This window comes from Pteropus medius, unplaced genomic scaffold (genome assembly GCF_902729225.1).
Source record: "Pteropus medius unplaced genomic scaffold, Ma_sr-lr_union100, whole genome shotgun sequence".
NCBI lineage: Eukaryota > Metazoa > Chordata > Mammalia > Chiroptera > Pteropodidae > Pteropus > Pteropus medius.
This window is the reverse complement of record NW_024340849.1, coordinates 47896115-47910165: the sequence shown is the minus strand read 5'-3', so window position 1 is coordinate 47910165 and position 14051 is coordinate 47896115.

Here is a 14051-nt window from a genome sequence, read left to right as displayed (position 1 = left end):
AAGCCCCAGGCTTTCATTGTTTCTAGAGGTTTCACGCTCCCTTCATTCTCCCACAGTGGGCAGGGTCATTGCCCTCTCTTGACAGTGCAGGCAGGAGGTGGTTTTTCATACTCACCAAAGCATGCCCTCTGATGGACCTGGAATCTTCATTGTCTCCAGCTTACACCCAGCTGCATCCCACCTCCTCACCCTTTCCTCCCCTGAGCAGACTCACCCCTGGAATTTTCTCTTCCCTTCCTTCCACCCATCCAAATCCTACTGTCCTTTCAGGCCAGGCTCAATCTCACCGCTTCCATAAAACCTTACAAAGGTACTCCAGCTCCCACTCACCGCTCCCTTTTCAGAACCCTTGCTGACCTTAGTTCAGCCCTGCACAGCTTAACTTCCCCCACAACCGCCATTGCTCCCAGACTTTGAATTCCTTGAAGGAAGTGACTGTGTCATACATAGTTTCTGTTGATTCAGCTCTAAACTTGGTATGGAGCACACAGTGAAAGCTTAACAGATTGCGATGAATTGATTGGATTGATTGATGGGTTTTAATTAAGCAGTAACACCACCAGAAAAAAATGAGAAACAACTGGTGGCATTTGATAATGGCACCAGGAAGGCTGGTTATTTGGGACCTCAGAAGTTTCATAAACTTTTAACATATGCTTTTTCTTGTATAAGACAACCTAATTAGTGTTCTCATAAAAGCATCTGGGTATACATTCTGGGAGCTTATCAGGAGAGCAGTCACAGATTTAATAAGAAGTGAGTTCATTTACCATCATCATTAGCCAGTGACAGCAGTGACCTGAGCCGCCAGGGCAGGAGGCACATGAACTGCCCCACAGTTTCACTACCCAGCACTCCTTCTGCAGTCAGAGCGAAGCTGAAACAGCATGCTTTCTTATTCGTGTTCCCATTGTTTATAATGTTTGAGCTCCTAAGTATATGCAACCTGTCACGGCCTAACAAGCCAAGCCATAGAAGGCAGATTGAACTCTCAATTTCCTTGCTCTTTCAATTAACCAACTAAAAAGATTTCTTTGTGCTCATTTAAAATCTAGAGTAACAAAAACAAAAACAAATGAATGGGACTAAATCAAACTACAAAGCTTCTGCACAGTAAAAAAAATCATCAATAAATGAAAAGGCAACCTATGGAATAAGAGAAAAATTTTGCAAATCACATACATAATAAGGGCTTGATATCCAAAATATCCAAGAACTCATATTACTCAAGAGAAAAAAAAACAAAAAAAAACAAAGAAAACAACAAATAATCCAATTTAAAAATGGGCAGAGGAACTAAATAGACATTTTTTCAAAGATGACATACAAATGGCCAATACGTACACCAGGTCCTCGAATAACGTCATTTCATTCAACATCATTTCATTATAACATTGATGAGAAAAAAAAAAAAAAATTGATTCCCAGCCACGACCTGTTTGGAGTTTGCATGTTCTTCCCATATCTGTGTGTGTTTTCTCAGGGGACTCCAGTTTCCTCCCACATCCCAAAGATGTGCACATGAAGTGAATTGGTGTGTCTACATTGTACCCATCTCAGTGAGTGTGAGTAAACCCTGCAATGAAAGAGTGTTCTGTCCAGGGTGGTTCCCATCTTTCATCCTGAGCTGCCAGAATAGGCTCCAGTCACCTGTGACCCTGAACTGGAATAAGTGGGTTGGAAAAGAATTCTCTTACTTGTTTTTATTCATCTTTCTAAAATGTACGTATGGCTCACATTTATTTCAATGTTTAATATTAGAAGTGTTTGGGGTTTTTCCGTAGAAGTTTGGTGATGTTTTGTAACCAAAAATATGCCATAGGAACTTAACTCTTGTTTATATCAATTAGCCTATGATGAAATTGGTTTCATTATATGCCATTTCACTTAAAGTCACAGTTCCATGAATCTATCAATAACATTAAGTGAAAAGGTGCTCAACATCACTAATCATCAGAGAAATGCAAATTAAAACCACAATAAGATATCATTTCACACCCGTCAGAATGGCTATCATTAAATAAATCAACAAACAAGGCAAGGATGTGGAGAAAGGGGAACTCCCATGTACTGTTGGTGGGATTGCAAATTGGCGCAGCCACTATGGAAAACATGAAGATTTTTCAAAAATTAAAATTAGAACTACCATATGACCCAGAAATTTCACTTCTGGGAATTTATCCAAAGAAATCAAAAACACTAATTCTAAAAGGCATATGCAACCCTATGTTTATTGCAGCATTATTTACACTAGCCAAGATATGGAAGCAACGTAAGTGTTCATCAATAGACAAATGGATAAAGCGGTGTATATATATATACATGTATATGTATATGTATATATATATGTTACATTGTGTATGTAATATATGGAATATAAGTCAGCCGTAGAAAAGAATGAAATCTTGCCATTTGCAACAACATGTATGGACCTAGAGGGTATTATGTTAAGTGAAGTAAGTCAGAAAGAGAAAGACAAATACCATATGATTTCACTTATATGTGGAATCTAGAAAACAAAATAAATGAACAAACGAAACAGAAACAAACTCATAAATACAGAGAACAAATTGATGATTGCCAGATGGGAAGTAGGTAGGGGGATGGGTGAAAAAAGGAAGGGAATAAGTTGTAAAAATTGCCAGTTGTAAAATGGTCACAGGATGTAAAGTACAGCATAGGAAATATAGTCAATAATATTGTAATAACTACATATGGTGTTAGATGGGTACTAGACCTATCAGGGTGATCCCTTCACAAATTATATAAATGTCTACCTGTGCTCTTTGTGGTCCTTCAGATCTACCTTTTGCTTCAACAGTATTTGGATGGAACAGATTTAGGACACCCCTTCTGACAGCCTCTGACCACCCTCCAACCTCTTTTCCAGTCGCAACCTTCAGAACCATCTCAGGCATCCTTGGCCTCCAATATTTACAACAATTGTTTCAATTTTATGTCATATTGCATTAATTATACCCTCAAAAATAGCATTATTAAGTGGCACTAGTGATCAATTCTTCTTGTTCCTGATTGTAATTGAAATAGTTTAGAACATTGTTACTTAGAATTATATTTGTAATGAGATATGAATAGGCAAAACAATTAGTCAAGAACAGAGGTCAACAAACTATGCTCCATGGAATAAATTTGCCAACCATTTTTGTAAATCAAGTTTTACTGGAACACCTCTATGCTTGTTCATTTACATATTATCTATGGTTGCTTTTCAGTACAATAGAAGTGTAGAGTAGTTGTGACGGAGACCATATGATCCATATTGTCTAAAATATTTACTATCTGACCCTTTGCAGGAAAAGTTTTACAACAACTTCTAGTCAAGAGAGGTTATGCTGTACTAACAACTCAGTGGTTTAACACATTTATTTCTCATTCCCACAAAGCCAGCTCTGACTCTGGACAACCTCCAGGTGTGCTGTTATCCATGAAATGACACAAAGTAGGCTATTTCAATCCTGTGGCTCTGCCATCACAATGCATACCTCCTGAATCCCCATGGTGGAAGAAGAGAGCACGGTGTTCTACCTCCTACTTTCCCATGCTGCAGCATAGCCCATTAAGCAAAACTGCTCACATGACTCCACTGAGTTAGCTGCAAGAGGTCTGGGAAGTACAACTGCCTGTCTCTCTATAAGGAGACAGAAACCAGATATTGGTAAGCATTATTTATGTCTACCAAACAGACTTTATTATATTTTCATAATTTCTTTCCATTCCTTTTAAAAAAATTTTATTCAGTTGTTAAATTTTTAACATCTATTGATGTGTTCTTAAGAGTTTTATCCATGGGAAACGTAATGTAATAAATTATACCCATAAACTTTCTGTGAGGGAATCATTCAAGTGTACTGCAATAAAGTCTTTTTAGTCAAAGTTCATTATTTTTTATAACAGTTGAAATCTATATATTACTTTTTAGCTATATTCATAAGTGAGATTAAATGATTAGGCTGTTATTTTCCCTTTTTGTACTATCTTTATCATATTTTATGCTAAGGCAGGTCTCAATCTTAGTACTCATTAGAATTATTCAAGGAGGTTTTGCAAAAGGTTGATGTCCATGTCCAACTCCAGATCAACTGAGCAAGAAGTCCAACCTTCAGAACCATCTCAGGCTTCCTCGGCCTCCAAGTAATTTTTAAAATTCTCTGGTAATTCTAACTGTACAGAATGTACTAAGGTTATATTGATTTGTATCTTCTTTGTAAGATGATAAAATTATTCTAGGGCTCAAATTATTTAACCTTTCTCTTATACAATGGCTGACATTAAAATTAAAACAAGGGAACATACTAGAAAACAAGAAAATCACCAAAAAGGAAATTTACTCTTTGGATTACAAATAATTGAGGCATAAGTCCCAGGATTTAAAATAACTATCATTAATATGTGCCAGGAGAGAAAAGATAAAATTTTCAATTTTTTAAGAGAACTAGAAACTATTTTTAAAAAGGAATTTAAGAACTGAAAAATACAGCAAAATTAAGAACTCTGTAAAGGTTTAACCACAGATTAGATATAGTTGAAGAGAGAAACAGTAAAGTAGAAGGCAGAAAATGTCCAGGAGTAAAGCACAGAAAGACAAAGGAAGTAAAATACAAAAGAGAGAGTAAGATATATACGGGATACAATAAGAATTTTAACATACAAATAATTGGAAACTCATTAAGGGAGAAGAATTCTGGTAGAAGCTATACTAGAAGAGATAATGAAGAAAAAATTACCAAAATTGATGAAAAATATCATCACAAATTCAAGAAATCTTTCAAACTCCAAACAGAATAGACCAGCAAACCCACATCTTATTGCATCATCATAAAACTACTAAAACCAAAGACAATGAGAATAAAGAAGTCTGAAAAAAATAGACAAATTCCTTTAAAGCCGCCATAAATAAACTGATGGCTGACTTCTTACAAAAAAAAGCAGAAACCAAAAGCAATGGAACAATATTTTTAATAGACTGAAAGAAATGTATTACAAACCTAGAATTGTATACCTAGCAAAAATATCCTTTAAGAATATAGGTGAAATAATGCTATTTTTGATAATTTTTTTAGAAAAAAAAATATAGCAAAGGCAAGTTATGAAGCATTGGACTTCTCAGAAACACTTTTTAACATTATATGATGAGCAATAGACTCTATTAGTGGGCAATCAAGTTTTCTAGTTCTCCCTGCCTCGTTTTGGAAGCAGAATTAAGACCTTGGGTCAATTGTGAGGGGTGAGAAGGGTGCAGAAGCAGAGACCTGGAGAGGAAGAGACTAGACTGCCTGCAAATATGGGCACGTGGCAGTTGAAATGTTTTAAAAATAAAAGAAGTGTAAGTACATTTATATTGGGGATATGTCACATGTAAATTAGAAATGCAGAAATTTTAACCACAATATACATAAATAAATTAGGGTTGTTATTTTTTTTCTCACGCCACATGAAACCTAGGAGTAGGCTAATTGGCATTGGTTCAGCAGCTCAAAAATGTCAGGACTGACAGTTCTGTGATTCTCTTAGTCTTTACTTCATGGTCTCAAAATGTCTACTAGACTTAAAGCCAGTCAAATCCACATTCCAATCTGAAAAAAATAAATAAATAAATAAAGGAAAATAACACAAGGAAAAGGTAGAAGCCAAAATAAGAAAGTAAAATATCGCTGAAATTTCTAGCAGTGTTCTGTAAACCAAGAAAGAGGCCTAAGCTGAAAGAGAAATAAAAAGCACATATTTTGAATACAGAGGTTGCAATTGGAAACACAGGTTCAGGTAGCAACCTAAAGCGTATTCCAGAAAATCAAAAAATGACAGGCCTCATAAAGCCTCAGGTTACATGTACAGTCTTCGGTTTGGTCATTTCATGTAAATGAAGAATTCTGGTTAGGTTAATTGAGATTGGTTAGTTTTAATATGCAAACAAAAAATGCTGGTTGGCAAAATGGATTGACTCCTTTCAACATGAGGGATGTGGAGGGTCTGACTGCCACTACAAGGAAGAGATAAGGTCCAGGAGTGGCTGAGAAGTTCAAAAGTTCATGGAGACACATGCTGGGTGGGACATGTATAAAACAAACTTCTTTATGGTCTTCCAGCTCCATTTTAGCTCCCTTGACATAAATGGCTCCACCTTGGCAACCTTGTTCTCAGTTCCATTTACTTGTGATTGATTGTTCAGGGCAATATCACATGACCCCCGTCCAACTACAAAGGGGGCCAAGAACATCATTTTTTTTTTTAAGTGAGGCATAATGTTACCCCAAACAAAAGCAGAGTTCTGTCACTAAAGAAGAAAGGGAAAATGGATATTGGTAGGCAAGCAGTAGTGCTGCTGCTCCAGCCATACCAATTACACATGAAATCATGATCTTAAATTTGTAAGAATTTGTTGTAATGCCTGCTTGGATTTCCAAAATATCTTTATTCAGAGCAGTAAATGTCTTCTTTAAAGTTACGTTTCATTCTTTAAAAGTCTGTATGATGTTTTTTGGTTTGTTTGTTCGCTTTTTACAGATGCTTCCAGGCTGAATCTGTGGAACATGGTTTGGACATCACAAATATTGTTTTATTTTTATGGTCAATAAAAAATGTTCTTTTAGAAGTCAAAGAACATCATTAGAAATGGTATGTTAAGGAGTAAACATTAAACTATTCCCCAGAAAGCTGAAATCAGATTTTTTTAATTGAAAGTGTCCTGAGGCTTCATTTCTTTCCATTGAGGTAGGTCAAGAAAATGCATTTATTCATTCTTAGGGTAAACTATCTAACACTGTTAAAGAACGCCCCTCTCTCCTTCATAGCCTAATGAGAAGCAGATATTCCCAGTGGTGTAGACGCTGTCTACATCCCTTTTGATGTAGACAGCTTTCAGCAGAATCAGCCACTTTTGAAGAACACTGGTAATTCTCTTCTTCCTGGTCAGTCACACCAGGCACAGGGAAAGGTGTCCCTTTCATTGCAGGAGGGAGACACTGTCCTTCCCCTCCAAACGCTGGCCGTTGGACCAGACTCCCTTACCCGATGACTTTCCAGGCTCCGTCCACCTGCCCGGGAGTTGTAGCATGAGAGAAGCCCACTCTTTGAGAACAGAGACCCCGGCTCCGGTCCCAGGCCAGCCTCTGTGGAAGGTAAGTGCCTGACAACTAGCTTTTGATTATCAAGGCCTCCACCTCAAAGATATTCATCACCTCAAATAAACACATCGCCTGCTACACAACTGAAAAAGACCACCCCACCCATGCAGTTCCCCTTCGAGAAAGCCCTGGGCAACCTAGATAACTGATCACTTGAATGACCCAGCTTTTCTCTTCTCATGCTTTAATTCCCACTTTATGTTTTAAATTAACCAGAAAAGAGTGAACCCGAAAAACCCTAGGCACCCCACCCTCAATCCCAATAAAGGCAAAGCCCTAGGTCCACGCATCTGCCCTCTCTCTCTGTCCACAACTCTGACTGGTGAGTAATAAACCTTATTTTTTCGAAGTTTCCTGAAGATAATTTTTGAGGTGCGTCTTGCCACAACATCGGCTCCTGTTGGGGAAATGTCTGTCGGGGTTGCCACAAAGTAGGACAGGCGTAGATGAGTGTCCCAGGCATTCCTAGCTGATAGCAGCACTATCGATAGGCTGAGACTCACACAAAATGCTCTGTACAGAAACATTTATAGCAAATCCTAAAGCATGAACAGTATCTTTTGAAGCACTTTCTTCTGTGGTCTCCAGATTTATTGCCCTAGGGTGAGAGAAGACAAGTACTTGGCCCTTTAGCAGGACAAGAGGCCTAAAAAGACAGCCTTACCTATTGGGAAGTGTACTATCATTTTCTTTAGTTTATAAAGGACCAAAACTGGAGAACTCAAATCAATTCTACTCCCTGTCCATCATTACTACTAGACCAGGAGGTGGAGGAGAGGATGCAAAGTCAGACTACAGTCAGAAGCAGAGAGGAGGGCTGGGAAGTGAGGGAAACACAAGGCCAGTGGGCTCTGGACCCCTCTGAAAGGACACTTGAAGGGCCAAGGCCAACTTGGCACAACCCAGCAGTCAGATGGCAGGGCCTTCCCAGATCATGGGTGCTGTAGACCAGGCTAGAGCAGCATGTGTGGAGGGTGGGCTGATCCTCCAGGGGAAGGATCTGCGGAGCCCAGGAGAGGCCAAGTGTGCAGGTTCTCTGTAGGCACAGACTGAGCCTGCCTACAGGTAACAGAGGCCAGGCTGAGCAGCAGCGGCATGGAGGCCCTGCCCACCGAGGTCCCAGAGCTCCCAGGAGCTCCTCACCCCACTTGCCACTGAGTCACCACTCAAAAACACACACACTCCATCAGAACAGAGCAGATAACCAAAGAGGAAATAAAAAGAAAGAACAAATTCGAAACAAAGCACAGCACTGCCTGGAGAGATTTTTTAAATAATTGGATTAAGAATAAATTTCAAATGGAACAGAACGAAAAGTGAATTTCCCTCATCTTCTATCTACAAGGTGGAGGGAGGATGGTGAAAACTGTAGCTCTATCCAGAAACCAAAGAAATTACTCTCTCTCAGTCCTCTGAGGCATATGGCTGGACTTACCCTGCACTGTATGTGTAACCCATGCTATATAACACCAGGGTGTTAGTTTTCTGTGGCTGCTGTAACAAGTTACCACAAATTTAGTGGCTTAAAACAACTCATTTATTATCTTACAAGTCTGCAGGTCAGATGTCCAAAATGGTCACACTAGATTAAAATCAAGGTGTCAGCAGGATGGTATCCCTTCTGGAGGGTCTAGAGAAGAATCTGTTTCTCTGCCTTTTCCAGATTCTAGAGGCTGCCACACTCCTCGGATTATAGCTCCTTCCTGTATCTTCAAAGTCAGCAGCCTAGAGCTGAGGTCTCATGCTGCTGTCTCACTGGCTCTCCCTCTTCCAATTATGAGAACCTTGTGATGACATTGGGACCACCTGGGTAATCCAGGTGATCTCCCTATCGGAAAGTCAGCTGGCTAGCAACCTTAATTCCATCTGCCACTCTAACCCGCCTTACCACGTACCATACCATATTCAGTTTCCAGGGATTCTGCCTACAATACCTGATAAGCCTTTTTTCTCCTCCATGAAAGGGGGAGGGTATGGGCTTGTTGGAAGAACTGCATGAGCTAATGTAAATGAATTAACAGTCATTGAGTAGACATTCATTCAGTGCTTGGATGATTCCACCCTGATCCAACCACATGATTGCTGACCTACGCACTCACCTGTGCACTCAACCCTTCCTCGTTGCTATCATCTGGCCCAGAATGGATAGCCTTTTTACCAAGCACAATTCAGACACTCAAGAATAAGAATTCTCACCAAAGGTAACCATCCTTGGCTCTTAGCTAGGGTACTGTGTTGGAGTATAGGCATGGTATATATTAAGCGAGATTTATTCCAACCTGGTGTGCACAAAACCTGATGCACAGACAATGCCTGCAGAGAGCAGAGAAAAGCCAGAGCTAAAATGAATTTCAAAGTAATAAAGTTAATGAGATTATTCTCATTAGAGTTCCAAAACAGTAAACTTGAAGACAATAATGTATTAAAATTTTTAACCATAAAAAAGCAGTAGTTTTGCTTTATAAATTACTGTTATTTTTAAGCCTTTATCCAAGCTTTGCTCTCCCCTTGGCCAGAGGTTCCATTTGACAGTTGGTGGATAGGACAAGCATTTACATGTTAACGGGGAAGGAGGGTTATGGAAGGAATATGGAATCCAGAATTTAACCATTTAAATTAGTAAAGCAAAAATTTATTCAATATTTAAGTGAAGGACTAGATACAAATAAATACATAAAACTTTATGCAATTATAAGGCATTATAAAAAATTAATACTTGCAACAAAATAAGTCACACAGATGAAAGTGATGAAATTAAAGGTATTATTCTATAGTATCTTTTCATCAAAGTTACTACAAAGGTTACCCACATTATTGCTATAATTACCCCAATTTTATGATGGAAAAACAAACTTCATATCAACTATCTGATATCTTCTAAGGAAGGAGGGAAAAGTTTACATCTATCCTTGGAATCAAGATAAACTTTTCCTTCGGTTGGTAATTGAATATTTACCTACAGTTTGAATAAAAAACAGAATAGTTAGATTTTGTTGGAGATGTGGATTTTCAAAGGGAATTCACATGTCAGTACGATGGGATAAACCATCTGTTTATGGATTTTCCCGGTCCATAAAGCATCGAGATATAAGACTACATTGCCACCTGGTGGCAAGATGAAATTCTGCAATAATTCATTTTGAGAGCTCACCAGTCTTTATTACTTCTAAAATGAAAAGTATGTTTTATTAAGTGGTTTATCATTTAACTTCAAGAAAAATGAAAGGGTCTGAGGGACAGGGTATTGGCAGAGTCAAATTAAAATATAACATTCTTTGAGTGCCAAATCTTTTTAGAAAAGCCATTAGCCCAATTCCTTCTGTGGAACCAAGCCCCACCCCACTGACAACCTGGAACACCACGTGAGCTCGCTTCAGGTGTGTATTAACCTTCTGCACTTCCAAGAACCCTCCTTTGTTTACCTTAAAATTCAGCAGTGCCATTTAGCCAAAAGAAAGTCAGTAAGCCTTTGGAGGTTAGGAAACCTAGTTATTCACCTAGTTTTAGAAAGCATGAAAGAATCTCCAAGCATAGGTGTTACTTGAGTCCAATATGATTGTAGAGTGGTAAATCTGTAGTCAACATTCCCGAGATATTTCTGTCCTGGTGGTGACAACCTTCAGGAAGAGACTGGGGGAGCAGGTGGCAGAGGTGGTGAGGACAAGGCCACTGAAGAGGGGAGGTCAAGAACAGGAAACCCTACCAGTGAAGTCACTGAAAGTCACAAGAGCATGGTGGAGAGGAGGGCTGCTAGCCAGGAGCTGTCATGTTATGTGAATGGGAAACCAGGTCATGACTGGAGAAGAGCAGTGCATAAGGAGGCGAGCGGACTGCAGAAGGAGCGTTCGAAATGAGTAGTAGCTTTTGCAAGAGGAAGAGAGAATGCTAATTCAGCACAGGCATGAAAATGAGGCAGGAAACCAGCTCCTCCTCCTTGCTCTGAAGCTCCTTCTCCATTTGACTTCCGGGCCTCTGTCAGAACATGGTGGCCAAAGGTCATCCTTAGAAGGTGAAGAGAGAGGAAGTTTGTTGCTCACACACTGTGAATTCTAAAGCTCCGTGCAGAGATTAGGATAAGGAGAAAGGGGAAAGAGAGGATCAAATCAAGGCAGGTCTGTCACAGTTTTCTTTTAACTAAAACCTGTAGTAAGAATGCATTTATATTGTTAACCCCTGTGCATGTACAATTGTGCATTCTTTCTCTTCCTCTCTCTTTCTCTCACTCGCTCACTCATTTTCTCCTTCCCTCCCTCCCTCAACAAAGATTTATTGATCCTGTCAGTTCTAGGCACTGGGGATACAGCAGTAAACAAAACATAAAATCTTGCTCTTGTGACATTTTCATTCTGGTGGAGGAGCAGACAATAAATGCATAAATACAGTATATAGCATATTCAGTGGAAGTGAGGGATATATGGGGACTGGAATGGAAGGAGGCTAGACTGTGGAGGGTGGGGTGGTATAAGTGTAGTTGGAGAGGCCCAGCAAGGTCCAGAAAGGGCTCCCAGAGTGGAAGCCTGAAAAAGATGAGGGATGAGACATGTGGAACAAAAGGAAGAGCATCTAGACAGAGGTAACACCAAGTGCAGTCTCTAAGACTGAAGTGTGCTAGAGGAGTGTTCCACAAATACCAAAAGACCAGTAAGATGAAGTAAAGGAGCAGGAAATGAACCTAGAGAGGTAAGTGGGGGTGGGGAGACTGTGGAGCTTTGTAGAACACTGTAATGTCTAGACTTTTACTCAGAATGAATATAGGAAGGCTTTGCAGCGGTCCCCAACTTTTTTGGCCCCAGGGGCCAGTGCTCTTTTGAGAATCTAACGCCTGATGTTCTAAGGTGCAGCTGAGGTGGTAATGGTAGCGCTGGGGAGCATCACTCGCCTGCCACTCACCTGCTGTGCAGTCCAGTTCCTAACAGGCCACAGGGCCCAGGGGTTGGGGAATCCTGGGGAATCCTGCTTGTAGAGATTCTTGAATGGAGGAAAGAGGTGATCTGACTTAACAGGCACATAGAACAGGATGACAGGGGATGGGTAGAGTCAGAAAGACCTGTTAAAAGACTATGGTGAATATGAGGGAACTCAGACTCGGCTGGTAGCAATGGAGGTGGTATGAAGTAACTGGATTCCAAAGGTATTTTAAAAGTAGAAGTAACAGAAGTTTTTGATAAGATTGGCTGTGGCACATGAAAGAAAAGATTTGAGGATAATTCCAAGGTATGTGGACTGATTAACCAGAAGGATGTCAGTGGGGAAAACTTGGATGAAGCAAGCATGGGAGTGAGGATGTATATCTAACTCAGGTGTTGGATGGATGTCTGAGGTGGTTGGGCATGTACACCTGGAATTCAAGGGAGATATCTGAGCTGGAGAGATGGGAGAGGAAAGGGAGTAGCAAAAAGATTAAAACTTTCAGATAGGTGAGGAGGAAAGCCAGAGAGCTCTGCTTCCTGTGGGAGACTTTGGAGACGTCTTCACAATGTGCCCCTTCCCAACAGGTGGCAGCCCGAGATCTGAGGAAAGAACGGTGGTATGCCCTTAGCAAGAAAGAGAGCCAGAGAGGGTGAAGTGGCTCCCTCTACCAAGCTGGGGTATGGGAGAATCTACAAGTTCCTGCTGGGGATTCAAGAAGTAGCCCTGACCTGAGAGCCAGTGGCCCTGGCATGTGGGGACACAAAGGTGGAGGGTAAGGAGATACCAGAGCAGGCACACGATGCAGAGCATCGCTGAGACCTGGGGATAGCAACACCATGAAATCCACATCTTTGGAATGAGAACAGTGTTGATAATGACTTGAACCTTGAGTTTAATATGACAAAGACTTACTAACCAAAAAGGGACTGATTCAACTAGAAGGAAGTGAGATCCATTTAAGGGATAAAATTTTGTTTGGCTGGCTCGGATTGGGTCACATTTCTCTCTGAACCAGTGGGATGTACTAACTGGCTTAGATCTAGATCTACTTTCCCCTCTGCTGGGGGTGGAGTCCACCCTGAAGAACTCAGACTGAGGGAGGAAATGACAGTGCCTGCGGACAGCAGGATAATAGCCCCCAAAGAGGTTCCCTGGAGCCTATGAACATGTTACCCTGACAGGAAAGGGACTTCACAGATGTGATTGAGTGAAGGGTCTTGAGATGGGGAGCTTATCTGGAATTATCCAGGTGGGTCCAATGTCATCGCAGTGTTATTAAAAGAGGAAGAGAGGAGGGTCACAGTAAGGGAAGGAGATGTGATGCTTCACATGAGGGCAGAGTGGTACAGTTGCTAACCAGAACCCACTCACCCTGCAAGCAGCTTTTGGATGCTGGGAGACAAGAAACAGAATCTCTCCTGGAGCCTTCTGAAAGAAGGCAGCCCCGTTCATACTTTGAGCCTGGTGACTGATTTGGGCTTCTAACCTCCTCCAGAACTATAATAAATTTCTGCTGTGGTTAGCCACTAAATTTGCAGTAATTTGTTTCAGCGGCAATAGAGATTAATACAGTTCCCCGGAAGGAAATCAGGGTTTAAGTATATAAAGAAGAGGGAACGAAGTATGGTTGCAAAAACAAATGACCTATACCATCTTCCCTCGTTCAGTTCTTCCTCTCGATAAGCAGAGCTTCTTGCTCTCCTTTTCCTTCTCTCCACCCTCACTATCCAAAGACTGATGACTCAAGAAACGAGTCAAGGCAGGTGGGAAAAGGGCAGAATTCTTGTAGCCTGGTGAGGAAAATATTCATAAGCAGGCAGCCTCACCCCCACCCCAGTAATTCCACGCATTACATAGTGCAGACTCCTACCTGTAAGAGGCTTGGTTCTACTTGTATATCTGCTTCACCTTTTAGAATAATTTCCAGGTGGCTGGTTCTTCCCCCTACAAAATCAGTGGAATCAAATCCTTTCCCAAAACAAGAAGACTGACATTCCT